General features: G+C 42.2%; 1 pseudogene across 1 annotated transcript in view; it reads right to left on the bottom strand.

The window, feature by feature from the left end:
- Nucleotides 1–6049: 6049 nt before the first annotated feature.
- LOC308628324 (chromobox protein homolog 1-like) overlaps nt 6050–11409 on the bottom strand; it is a 39708-nt pseudogene continuing 34348 nt past the window's right edge. Inside the window, exon 2 of the transcript in view lies at nt 6050–6729. The product of the transcript in view is annotated as a chromobox protein homolog 1-like (transcript). The remainder of the gene's footprint in view (nt 6730–11409) is intronic.

Genomic DNA, 11409 nt, shown 5'->3' with positions numbered 1-11409 from the left:
CTTCCTTCTGTCTGATGGGTGTTTTCTAAGGGAAGAACACATGCGGTAAGTAATTGGGGGTGTTTTGTAAGCTGTTCTGTCCAAGTGTCACCCGTCGTCAGGATGAGGGGCGGGCAGTGGTATCCTTCTGGGTCTCACCAAGCACACGGGTCTTCTTCCTGAGAGTACAAACCTCTTTTAGTGTATTGGACCAACAAGTGCTCGCAGAGCTGACCCAACTCCTGCCCGGAAGGAGGATGTAATACAGAGCATGAGGAGCATCCGCATGGGGATGGGAGTTTATTCTTGCTTATACACACGCCCTCCGTGTGCACTCAGCCCGGGTCTCCAGAAGCCGGCTCTGACTTCCCGGCACAGAGCCCCCGCATGGGCCCAGGCCTCTTTTTGCCAGGAAATGCATCCTCCGCATTTGTAACGGGCAGTCATATTCACTAACGTGAATTTTTCCCTTTCCCAGTGGGCAGGGGCTCTGTGGCTCTTCCCTCCCTTGCTCTCCAGCAGGGGCCAGGCCGTAGGGGCCAGCCTCTGGGTGCTCTGTGGGACAGGACAGTGCTGAGGACGGGACACCTCAACGGGCTTTTGCTTCTACCTCCTTCGCCTCGTCCTGCCGTCTCTAGTGCGTGGAACGCTGCTCCCTCCTCGGACTCGGAGGTTTGTGTGTGGTGTTTCCATCGCGATGCAGAAGCCCTTGGAGAATAAGAGCTCGCATCTTTCTTCCCTACCATCTGTAAAATCTGACATGGACCCAGCCCACAAGTCCAGTTGGAGGTGGTGCTTCTTCATATGTGCCATCATCTATCTAGGAGCTAGAGGCACAGCAGCACATAGACAAAACGCCTGCGCTCTGGTACTTCCTTCTGGTGGGGGAGACAGTCCATACACACAGAAATATATTTATAATCTCATGGCAGCCAGTGATGAGATAAAGAGGGTTACCTGGATGAGGATGATGGCTGTGACACCTCAGCTGTGGTGGTCGCAGCAGCCATCTTGAAAGAGGTGTGCTTTGAAGGCACACACAAAGGGGGGAATCCTGGTCTGGAGCATTCCATGCGGAGGGCAGAGACTGTACTCCTGGGGCCCTGGCTTATTACGGGGTGGAGGATGGGAGTCCTACAGGGATTTGTCTTCCCACCTGAAGACATGATTCCTCCAGGCTGCTGACAGGGTGACCACACAGGCGTGGCAGGCCACGGGCTCTGCAGGGAGATGCTGCAGCGCCGTCTGGTCCAGGAAGGGCGTTCTCAGGACTGGAATCGGCGTGGCCGGTCCAAACCCTGGCTCCAACTCCGATGGGCCACGTAACTTTGACTGAGTGGCTTAACCTCTCTGTGCCTGTTTCCTCATCTGTAAAATAAGGATAACAGTACCCACTTGAATGCAGTGAGGACTGAGGTTTTTTCGTTTTGTTTGGGTCATTTTTGGCCACACTGTGCAGCTTGTGGCATCTTAGTTCCCTGACCAGAGATTGAACCCGGGCCCTCGACAGTGAAAGCACGGAGTCCTAACCACTGGACCTCCAGGGAATTCCCAGGAGCAGGTTAACAAAGCACTTCGAACAGTGCGTGGCGCTCTGGAAACATTTAACAGTGTGCTGTGGAGGGTGTCCAAGAGCAAGGCTAGTGGGTCACCTCTGGTTACCTTTGGTAGGTGAGAACTAACAAAGCAAAGAGATCTCTAAGCTCTAGTCTTCCGTCAACAGTGGTATTGCCTTTGCAATGGGTTCCTGTCATTTGCTGAAGTATTTGAGAACTGATGGCTGAAAAGGATGTTTATAACAAACAAATTTCATGAAATAAAAAGCACCCTCACCACACATAACACGCATTGATGTTTAAAATTCTTAGTTTCGGGCTTCCCTGGTGGCGCAGTGGTTGAGAGTCCGCCTGCCGATGCAGGGGACACGGGTTCGTGCCCCGGTCCGGGAGGATCCTACATGCCGCGGAGCGGCTGGGCCCGTGAGCCATGGCCGCTGAGCCTGCGCGTCCGGAGCCTGTGCTCCGCAACGGGAGAGGCCACAACAGCGAGAGGCCCGCGTACCGCAAAAAAAAAAAAAAAAAAAAAAAAAAAATCTTAGTTTCTTCTATTTAATTGAAAAACCGGGCTTAACCACGACATTGATTGCATGGCCAACTTAAAGGCAGCCTGCAATTTCAAAAGCACTGTCCTAGTGCCAGCAATAATAGTGACCAGGTCATCGACAGATGGTAGCATATGGTGAGGCAAGAGAACACGGTGTTTAGGAGCTTGGGTTTAGGATTAGGAACCGGATTGTCTGGGTTCAAATTCTGTCACTGCCAACTTTTCTCTTGGGGATCCTTGGGCAAGTTTCATTTATACTCTGCCACCATTTTTTTTCATCTGTAAAAATAAGGATTGATAATAGCGTTTACTTCCTAGGGTTCTTGTGAGGATTCAATGAATCAAAATGTGTGGAGCCTATAGAGGATAAATGCTGGTTGTAGTTGTGGAGGCCCAGAGTCAGCCTGCTTACCTAGATCCCCTCCATGCAGAGGATCTGGTGGGGGTGTAGGGGCCAGCACTTGGAGGTCAGTTGGTGGAAACAGGACCAGAGCTGAGCCCACAAGCCCTGTCTACTGTCCTATTCACACCCTCCCTACTTTGGTCCCTGGAAAAGTTAAAGGTTAATGGTGCAATTCCACCAGTGATCTGATCCATTGTACAGATTGAACTATGTGAAAGATGACATTTCTCATGACCTCTCTGATGGAAGGACGTAGCCCATCTGCAGTTGTGAGCACCCATTGAAAAGTGGGTACCTTGGGATGAGGCAGGGGAGTGATGTCGGAGGATGCAGGGATCAGCCTGCTGGTTACGTATTGAGTTCTGGTCCTGCAAGCTCAGCCCCAAAGCTGCATGACACTGAGCCTTCCATCCCCAGCAGAGCGAGGTCTGCTTTGAATGGAGAGCTTCATTTACAGAAGGCTGATTCACCCACTGGGGCTGTAGCTGGTAGGGTAGAGTCTGGATCCCAGCTGGATCCCAAGCTGTGTCCAAGGCTGAAAGGTTCAGTAGTGCCTGGATATTTCTGGCAAAGTGTCGGGCAACTATAAAACAGGACAAAATTGTCTAAACCAGCCATTTCAGGGTGCTGGAAGTTGACCAAAGGCAAGTAAATAAAAAAAAAATTGAGAAGCATCTATTTATGGAAAAACTGCTGAACTTCAGGAAAAAACACTGGCTATGAGCTGCTTCCATTTCCCCCCTCATCCCCAGCTTGTAGTGCTACCAGGGTGAAGGTGTCTCTAAAAACTAGCAGCTTCATTGTTGGGCCTGATCTGGAGGGAAAGGTGAAATACCCGTGTGCAATGGCCTTGTCTGTAAACATAGCAAACTCGATAGGAAATGAATGGGGAAAGCCCACAACTTTATTAGCCTGAGGCTGAAGTCCCACTTGGGGCAGGTGGCAGACCAGTGGACTCTGTAGAAATTTACCAAGGAACTCCTGGAAGAGAGAACCAGAGAGCTTCTACACATCCCTGGTTGAATGGGAGGCTGTGTGCACACACACGGGAGACCCAAGAAAGCTCAAGCTCTGTGGGGGAAAGTAAAAGCTGGGATAGGCTTGAAAACAGACTGAATTTTGAATAGGCTTCCCCACTCGCCCCCAGACCTATGAGCAAAGGGTGAAAGCCTTACTGGCTCGAGTGTTTGATCAGAACCTCAAACCAGTCATTGCTGGTCTCCCGTGCTATACAGATCCAGGGACAATCTCTCGGGAGTGTTTATTTTACAAAAAATAAAAATATAAATTAAACTGAGCAGAGACATCATGGGCTACATACCATGGAGAAGATAGTTTCCACAGATTGAGTATAGGCAATTTACTAAAAGCAAAACAATAACATCAGCCTCGGGGAAAAATCAGAATCCACAGTTGCTACAACGTATTATCTAAAGTGTCCACTTTTGGGGACTTCCCTGGTGGCGCAGTGGTGAAGACTCGTGCTCCCAAAGCAGGGGGTCCGGGTTCGATCCCTGGTCAGGGAACTAGATCCCACATGCATGCCGCAACTAAGAGTTTGCATGCTACAACTAAGGAGCCTGCCTGCTGCAACTAAGACCCAGTGAGCTGCAACTAAGGAGCCCACATGCCGCAACTAAGACCAGGCGCAACCAAATAAATAAATAAATATTTAAAAAATAAACAAAACGTCCACTTTTCATCAACAAAAAAGGAAAGTAAAATTAAAGATACAGTACCATTTACAACCACTTAAAAATGCTTAGTTATGAATCTAGCAAAAGCATATATAGAACATATACGCTGAAAACTATAATACACTGATAAAAGAAATCAAAGAAGACCTAAATAAATGGAGGGACATATCATGTTCATGATTGGAAGACTCAACATAGTAAAGATGTCTCTGCTTGCCAAATAAAAGGTATAATACAATTCCTATCAAAATCCTAGCAATGGTTTTTTTAGACAGAAAAGATTATTTAATTTATAAATTTAATTTATAATTAATTTTTATAATTTTATAATTTTTTTAATATTATAATTTTTAATTTATAAATTAAAATTCATAAGGAAAGCCATAGGCCCTAGGTGTCTAAGGTAATCTTGGAAAAGAATAAAGAGTGAAATCACTCTACCCAAATAAGCCTTACTATATAGCTACAGTAATGAAGACAACAGAGTATTGGTAGAAGGACAGATGCATAGATCAATGAAATAGAGGAGCCCAAAAACAGACCCACACAAGTATGCTGCTGGATTTTTTAAAATATAAATCTATAATTTCATTAAGACAAAAACTGACAGTGTTGGTACGAAGTTTACATTTAAAAGTTTTCACAGAAACCTAACACATGCCTTTTACAATGGAGTTCTAGATGCAGGTCTAGACAATGTCAAGAACTGATGGATCTCATGAGTCATGACAGCATTTTGGGTTTTAGTTAATGCTTAGGATTAAAAAAAATGTTTTGTTTTAAAGTGAACCACTGCCCCAGAGTGAAAATTTAATCTTCTCCTGAGACCAGGGCTTTTGAAATCATTCAAATCTTGAATTGCTTCAGTGAACTTGTGCTGTCAGTGACTGAACCCTGCCACCAATGGTTTCAAAGTTCAAAAAACAGAGGCTCCAAGAGCACCAGTCCTTGTCTTTCCCTACTTTCCCACCTCCTGTACCACCCTCTGCCCTTCGCCAAATACCTCAGCCAGTGGCTTGGATGGAGAAGCTGATATTTATAACTTCATGACTGGAGAAGAAAGGGTCTTCTTGTCAACTTCAAGAATCAGCACCTCTAGGACAGAATGACCTGCCTGTGTATACACTCCCATGAGACTTTTCCTCCTCAGCCAGTTTCCATCCCCCACACTTCGTAACTGGCTTAGTCCTTAGTTGGGAACAGCATTTATGCTGAGGCAGGGAACACCTTGGCTTCTAAGTTTCAGGCATTCACAGCTTATAAACAGTCTCTCACAGTCCTCATTAGGTTGCCAATGACACTTTTTGAAAGGATAAAATATTCTGGACACAGAACCAAATCATCATTAGTTGTTCTTTCCTTTGTTTCACCATTTACCCAATCAGGCCCCAGATTTTAACAAAAATGATCCTAATCCATCTCCCTTCTTTCCCACCCCATCCCTCCCACCCCAAATAATACACCAGTAATAGCCAAAAACTACATACATGCTATGCTGTAAAAATGCAGAGTTAACACTATTGTGAAGAAGGCTGTGGGTTGTGGAGATGCTCTTTGAAGGTCTACAGTATCTTTTGCTCTCCCACATCCCAGCCTGCAAGTTTTGTCCTATGTAGAAGGCCCTTTGCCTTTCTCAGTAAAGTTCAGAATGGGTTGTCTTGAAACACTGACCCTCCTTCCCCTCCACTGGGGTGGGTGTGCAAACTGTACAGCATGGAACGGCTTTAAAGCACTTGGGCTACTGTAGGGCACAGAAACTATACTAGCTCTTCAAAGGACATCTTCTCAAGCCACCTCTATGGTGTCAAGACAAGTAGAACTCCTTTCCCCACTCGAACCCCACGGTCAGACGTGACAAGGGCTGGTACTCAGGAGAGTTAATTCTTGTCATCTTTTTTGTCATCATCCTCCAAGGGGTAGGAATGCCACGTCAGCCTTTCCTCATAGGAGGATATGACAACCTGTGGGCGCTTGACATTGGCTTCCTTGGCAGGGCCCAGGTCAGCCTCATCAGTTTTTCCATTTCCTCAGGAATATGAGTTCTCCACTGGAGTCTATAGATCCAATAATCCACTCCAGTTCCAATCCCTGGGCAAAGCCTCATGGCTTTTCTGATTCTTTGTTTTCTTTGGTTTGCTCTCCTCCCCCTTATCTTCTGAATCAGAATCAGCTTTGCGCTTGCTCCCCTCTGATTTGTCTGTCTCGTGTGCTGTTTCCTGCGACTGCAGGAACTCGGCAGTGAGGTCGGGGCAATCCAGGTTTTCTTCTGGCTCCCATGTGTCGTCCTCATCTGAGAACCCCTTCCACTTTAGGAGGTACTCCACTTGGCCCTTTACCACTCGATGGTCAAGAACTTTTCCTACCAAGTATTCTTCTTCCGCTTCTTCTAGCACCTCTTCCACTTGCTTCTTGTTTTGTTTTTTCCCCACAGTGCCTGCCAGCTTTCTGCTATAAAGGGTGACACTGCTCAGAGCAGCGCCCACGAGCCTGAGAAGAATCAGGGCCGCGCTACTGGTGCTTTTTTTCCCTTTTTTTTGAGGAAAATAACTATTTAATAAGTAAACATGAAAACAATTGTTAAAAAGTCATGGCAAAGACACATGGTAAGTCATTTATAGCCATTTAGTTAAGGTTATTAGGAGTTTTAATAAGCTAGGAAAATGCTTACGATTTATTTTTTTTTTGAATTTCTGAATTTTATTTTATTTTATTTTTATACAGCAGGTTCTCTCTTCGTTTTTTCAGTAAAATTTTGCAATTTATATAATTCCTGTCCATTTATTTATTTTTTGAATTTTCTTTATTTTTTACACAGCAGGTTCTTAGTAGTTATCCATTTTATACGTATTAGTGTATACATGTCAATCCCAATCTCCCAATTCATCACAGCACCACCACCTCCCTCCACCGCTTTCCTCCCTTAGTGTCCATACATTTGTTATCTACATCTGTGTCTCTATTTCTGCCCTGCAAACCGGTTCATCTGTAACATTTTTCTAGGTTCCACATATACGCATAAATATACGATATTTGTTTTTCTCTTTCTGACTTACTTCACTCTGTATGACAGTCTCTAGGTCCATCCACGTCTCTACAAATGACCCAATTTTGTTCCTTTTTATGGCTGAGTAATATTCCATTGTATATATATACCACATCTTCTTTATCCATTCATCTGTCGATGGTCATTTAGGTTGCTTCCATGACCTGGCTATTGCAAATAGTGCTGCAACAAACTTGGGGTGCATGTGTCTTTTTGAATGATGGTTTTCTCTTGGTATAGGCCCAGTAGTGGGATTGCTGGGTCATATGGTAATTCTATGTTTACTTCTTCAAGGAACCTCCATACTGTTCTCCATAGTGGCTGTATCAATTTACATTCCCACCAACAGTGCAGGAGGGCTCCCTTTTCTCCACACCTTCTCCAGCATTTATCGTTTCTAGATTTTTTGGATGATGGCCATTCTGACTGGTGTGAGGTGATACCTCATTGTGGTTTTGATTTGCATTTCTCTAATGATCAGTGATGTTGAGCAGCTTTTCATGTGTTTGTTGGCCATCTGTATATCTTCTTTGAAGAAATGTCTATTGAGGTCTTCTGCCCATTTTTGGATTGGGTTGCTTGTTTTTTTAATATTGAGCTGCATGAGCTGTTTATAGATTTTGGAGATTAATCCTTTGTCCATTGATTCATTTGCAAATATTTTCTCCCATTCTGAGGGTTGTCTTCTCATCTTGTTTGTAGTTTCCTTTGCTTTGCAAAAGCTTTTAAGTTTCATTAGGCCCCATTTGTTTATTTTTGTTTTTATTTCCATTACTCTAGGAGGTGGATCAAAAAAGTTCTTGCTGTGATTTATGTCAGAGCATTCTTCCTATGTTTTCCTCTAAGAGTTTTATAGTGTCCAGTCTTACGTTTAGGTCTCTGATCCATTTTGAGCTTATTTTTGTGTATGGTGTTAGGGAGTGTTCTAATTTCATTCTTTTACATGTAGCTGTGCAGTTTTCCCAGAACCACTTACTGAAGAGACTGACTTTTCTCCATTGTATATCCTTGCCTCCTTTGTCATAGATTAGTTGACCATAGGTGTGTGGGTTTATCTCTGGGCTTTCTATCCTGTTCCATTGATCTATATTTCTGTTTTTGTGCCAGTACCATATTGATTGTCTTGACTACTGTAGCTCTGTAGTATAGTCTGAAGTGAGGGAGTCTGATTCCTCCAGCTCATTTTTTTCCCTCAAGACTGCTTTGGCTATTTGGGGTCTTTTGTGTCTCCATACAAATTTTAAGATTTTTTGTTATAGTTCTGTAAAAAAAAATGCCACTGGTAATTTGATAGGGATTTCATTGAATCTGTAGATTGCTTTGGGTAGTATAGTCATTTTCACAATATTGATTCTTCCAATCCAAGAACATGGTATATCTCTCCATCTGTTGGTATCATCTTTATTTCATCAGTGTCTTACAGTTTTCAGCATACAGGTCTTTTGTCTCCCTAGGTAGGTTTATTCCTAGGTATTTTATTCTTTTTGTTGCAATGGTGAATGAGATTGTTTCCTCAATTTCTCTCTATGATCATTGTTGTTAGTGTATAGGAATACAAGAGATTTCTGTGCATTAATTTTGTATCATGCAACTTTACCAAATTCATTGATTAGTGCTAGTTTTCTGGTGTCATCCTTAGGATTCTCTATGTATAGTATTATATCATCTGCAAACAGTGACAGTTTTACTTCTTCTTTTCCAATTTGTATTCCTTTTATTTCTTTTTCTTCTCTGATTGCCATGGCTAGGACTTCCAAAACTATGTTGAATAATAGTGGTGAGAGTGGACATCCTTGTCTTGTTCCTGATCTTAGAGGAAATGCTTTCAGTTTTTCACCACTGAGAATGATGTTTGCTGTAGATTTGTCGTACATGGACTTTATTATGTTGAGGTAGGTTCCCTCTATGCACAGTTTCTGGAGAGTTTTTATCATAAATGGGTGTTGAATTTTGTCAAAAGCTTTTCTGCATCTATTGAGATGATCATATGATCAATTTGTTAATATGGTGTATCACATTGAATGATTTGCATATATTGAAGAATCCTTGCATCCCTGGGATGAATCCTACTTGATCATGGTGTATGATCCTTTTAATGTGTTGTTGGATTCTGTTGGCTAGTATTTTGTTAAGGATTTTTGCATCTATATTCATCAGTGATATTGGTCTGTAATTTTCTTTTTTTGTAGTATCTTTGTCTGGTTTTGGTATCAGGGTGATGGTGGCCTCATAGAATGAGTTTGGGAGTGTTTCTTCCTCTGCAGTTTTTTGGAAGAGTTTGAGAAGGATGGGTGTTAGCTCTTCTCTAAATGTTTGATAGAATTCACCTGTGAAGCCATCTGGTCCTGAACTTTTGTTTGTTGGAAGATTTTTAATCAGTTTCAGTTTCATTACTTGTGATTGGTCTGTTCATATTTTCTATTTCTTCCTGGTTCAGTCTTGGAAGGTTATACCTTTCTAAGAATTTGTGCATTTCTTCCAGGTTGTCCATTTTAGTGGCATAGAGTTGCTTGTAATAGTCTCTTAGGATGCTTTGTATTTCTGTGGTGTCTGTTGTAACCTCTTTTTCATTTGTAATTTTATTGATTTGAGTCCTCTCCCTCTTTTTCTTGATGAGTCTGGCTAATGGTTTATCAATTTTGTTTATCTTCTCAAAGAACCAGATTTTAGTTTTATTGATATTTGCTATTGTGTTCTTTGTTTCTATTTCATTTATTTCTGCTCTGATCTTTATGATTTCTTTCCTTCTGCTAACTTTCGGTTTTGTTTGTTCTTCTTTCTCTAGTTCCTTTAGGTGAAAGGTTAGATTGCTTATTTGAGATTTTTCTTATTTCTTGAGGTAGGCCTGTATTGCTATAAACTTCCCTCTTAGAACTGCTTTTGCTACGTCCCATAGGTTTTGGATCATCGTGTTTTCATTGTCATTTGTCTCTAGGTATTTTTTGATTTCCTCTTTGATTTCTTCAGTGATCTCTTGGTTATTTAGTAACATATTGTTTAGCCTCCATGTGTTTGTGTTTTTTACATTTTTCCCCTGTAATTGATTTCTAATCTCATAGTGTTGTGGACTGAAAATATGCTTGATATGATTTCAATCTTCTTAAATTTACTGAGGCTCGCTTTGTGACCCAAGATGTGATCTACCCTGGAGAATGTTCCTTGCGCTCTTGAGAAGAAAGTGTAATCTGCTGTTTTGGGATGGAGTGTCCTATAAATATCAATTAAAGCTATCTGGTCTATTGTGTCATTTAAAGCTTGTGTTTCCTTATTAATTTTCTGTTTGGATGATCTATTGGTGTAAGTGAGGTGTTAAAATCCCCCACTATTATTGTCTTACTGTTGATTTCCTAATTTATATCTGTTAGCATTTGCCTTATGGATTGAGATGCTCCATGTTGGGTACATCTCTATTTATAATTGTTATATCTTCTTCTTGGATTGATCCCTTGATCATTATGTAGTGTCCTTCCTTGTCTCTTGTAACATTCTTTATTGTAAAGTCTATTTTATCTGCTATGAGTATTGCTACTCCAGCTTTCTTTTGATTTCCATGTGCATGGAGTATCTTTTTCCATCCCTTCACCTTCAGTCTGTATGTGTCCCTAGGTCTGAAGTGGGTCTCTTGTAGACAGCATATATATGGGTCTTGTTTTTGTATCCATTCAGCAAGCCTGTGTCTTTTGGTTGGAACATTTAATCCATTCACGTTTAAGGTAATTATCGGTATGTATGTTCCTATTACCATTTTCTTAATTTTGCGGGGTTTGTTTTTGTAGGTCCTTTTCTTCTCTTGTGCTTCCCACTTAGAGAAGTTCCTTTAGCATTTGTTGTAGAGGTGGTTTGGTGGTGCTGAATTCTCTTAGCTTTTACTTGGCTGTAAAGATTTTGATTTCTCCATTGAATCTGAATGAGATCCTTGCTGGGTAGAGTAATCTTGGTTGTAGGTTCTTCCCTTTCATCACTTTAAATATGTCATGCCACTCCCTTCTGGCTTGTAGTTTCTGCTGAGAAATCAACTGTTAGCCTTATGGGAGTTCCCTTGTATGTTATTAGTCATCTTTCCCTTGGTGCTTTCAATTTTTTTCTTTGTCTTTAATTTTTGCCAATTTGCTTACTATGTGTCTCGGCGTGTCTCTTCTTAGGTTTATCCTGTATGGGACTCTCTGCACTTCCTGGACTTGGGT

Source organism: Mesoplodon bidens (assembly GCF_964165515.1).
Source record: "Mesoplodon bidens genome assembly, chromosome: 15".
Taxonomy (NCBI): domain Eukaryota; kingdom Metazoa; phylum Chordata; class Mammalia; order Artiodactyla; family Ziphiidae; genus Mesoplodon; species Mesoplodon bidens.
Note: the sequence above shows the minus strand (reverse complement) of the source record. Positions and strands in the feature narration are given on the sequence as shown.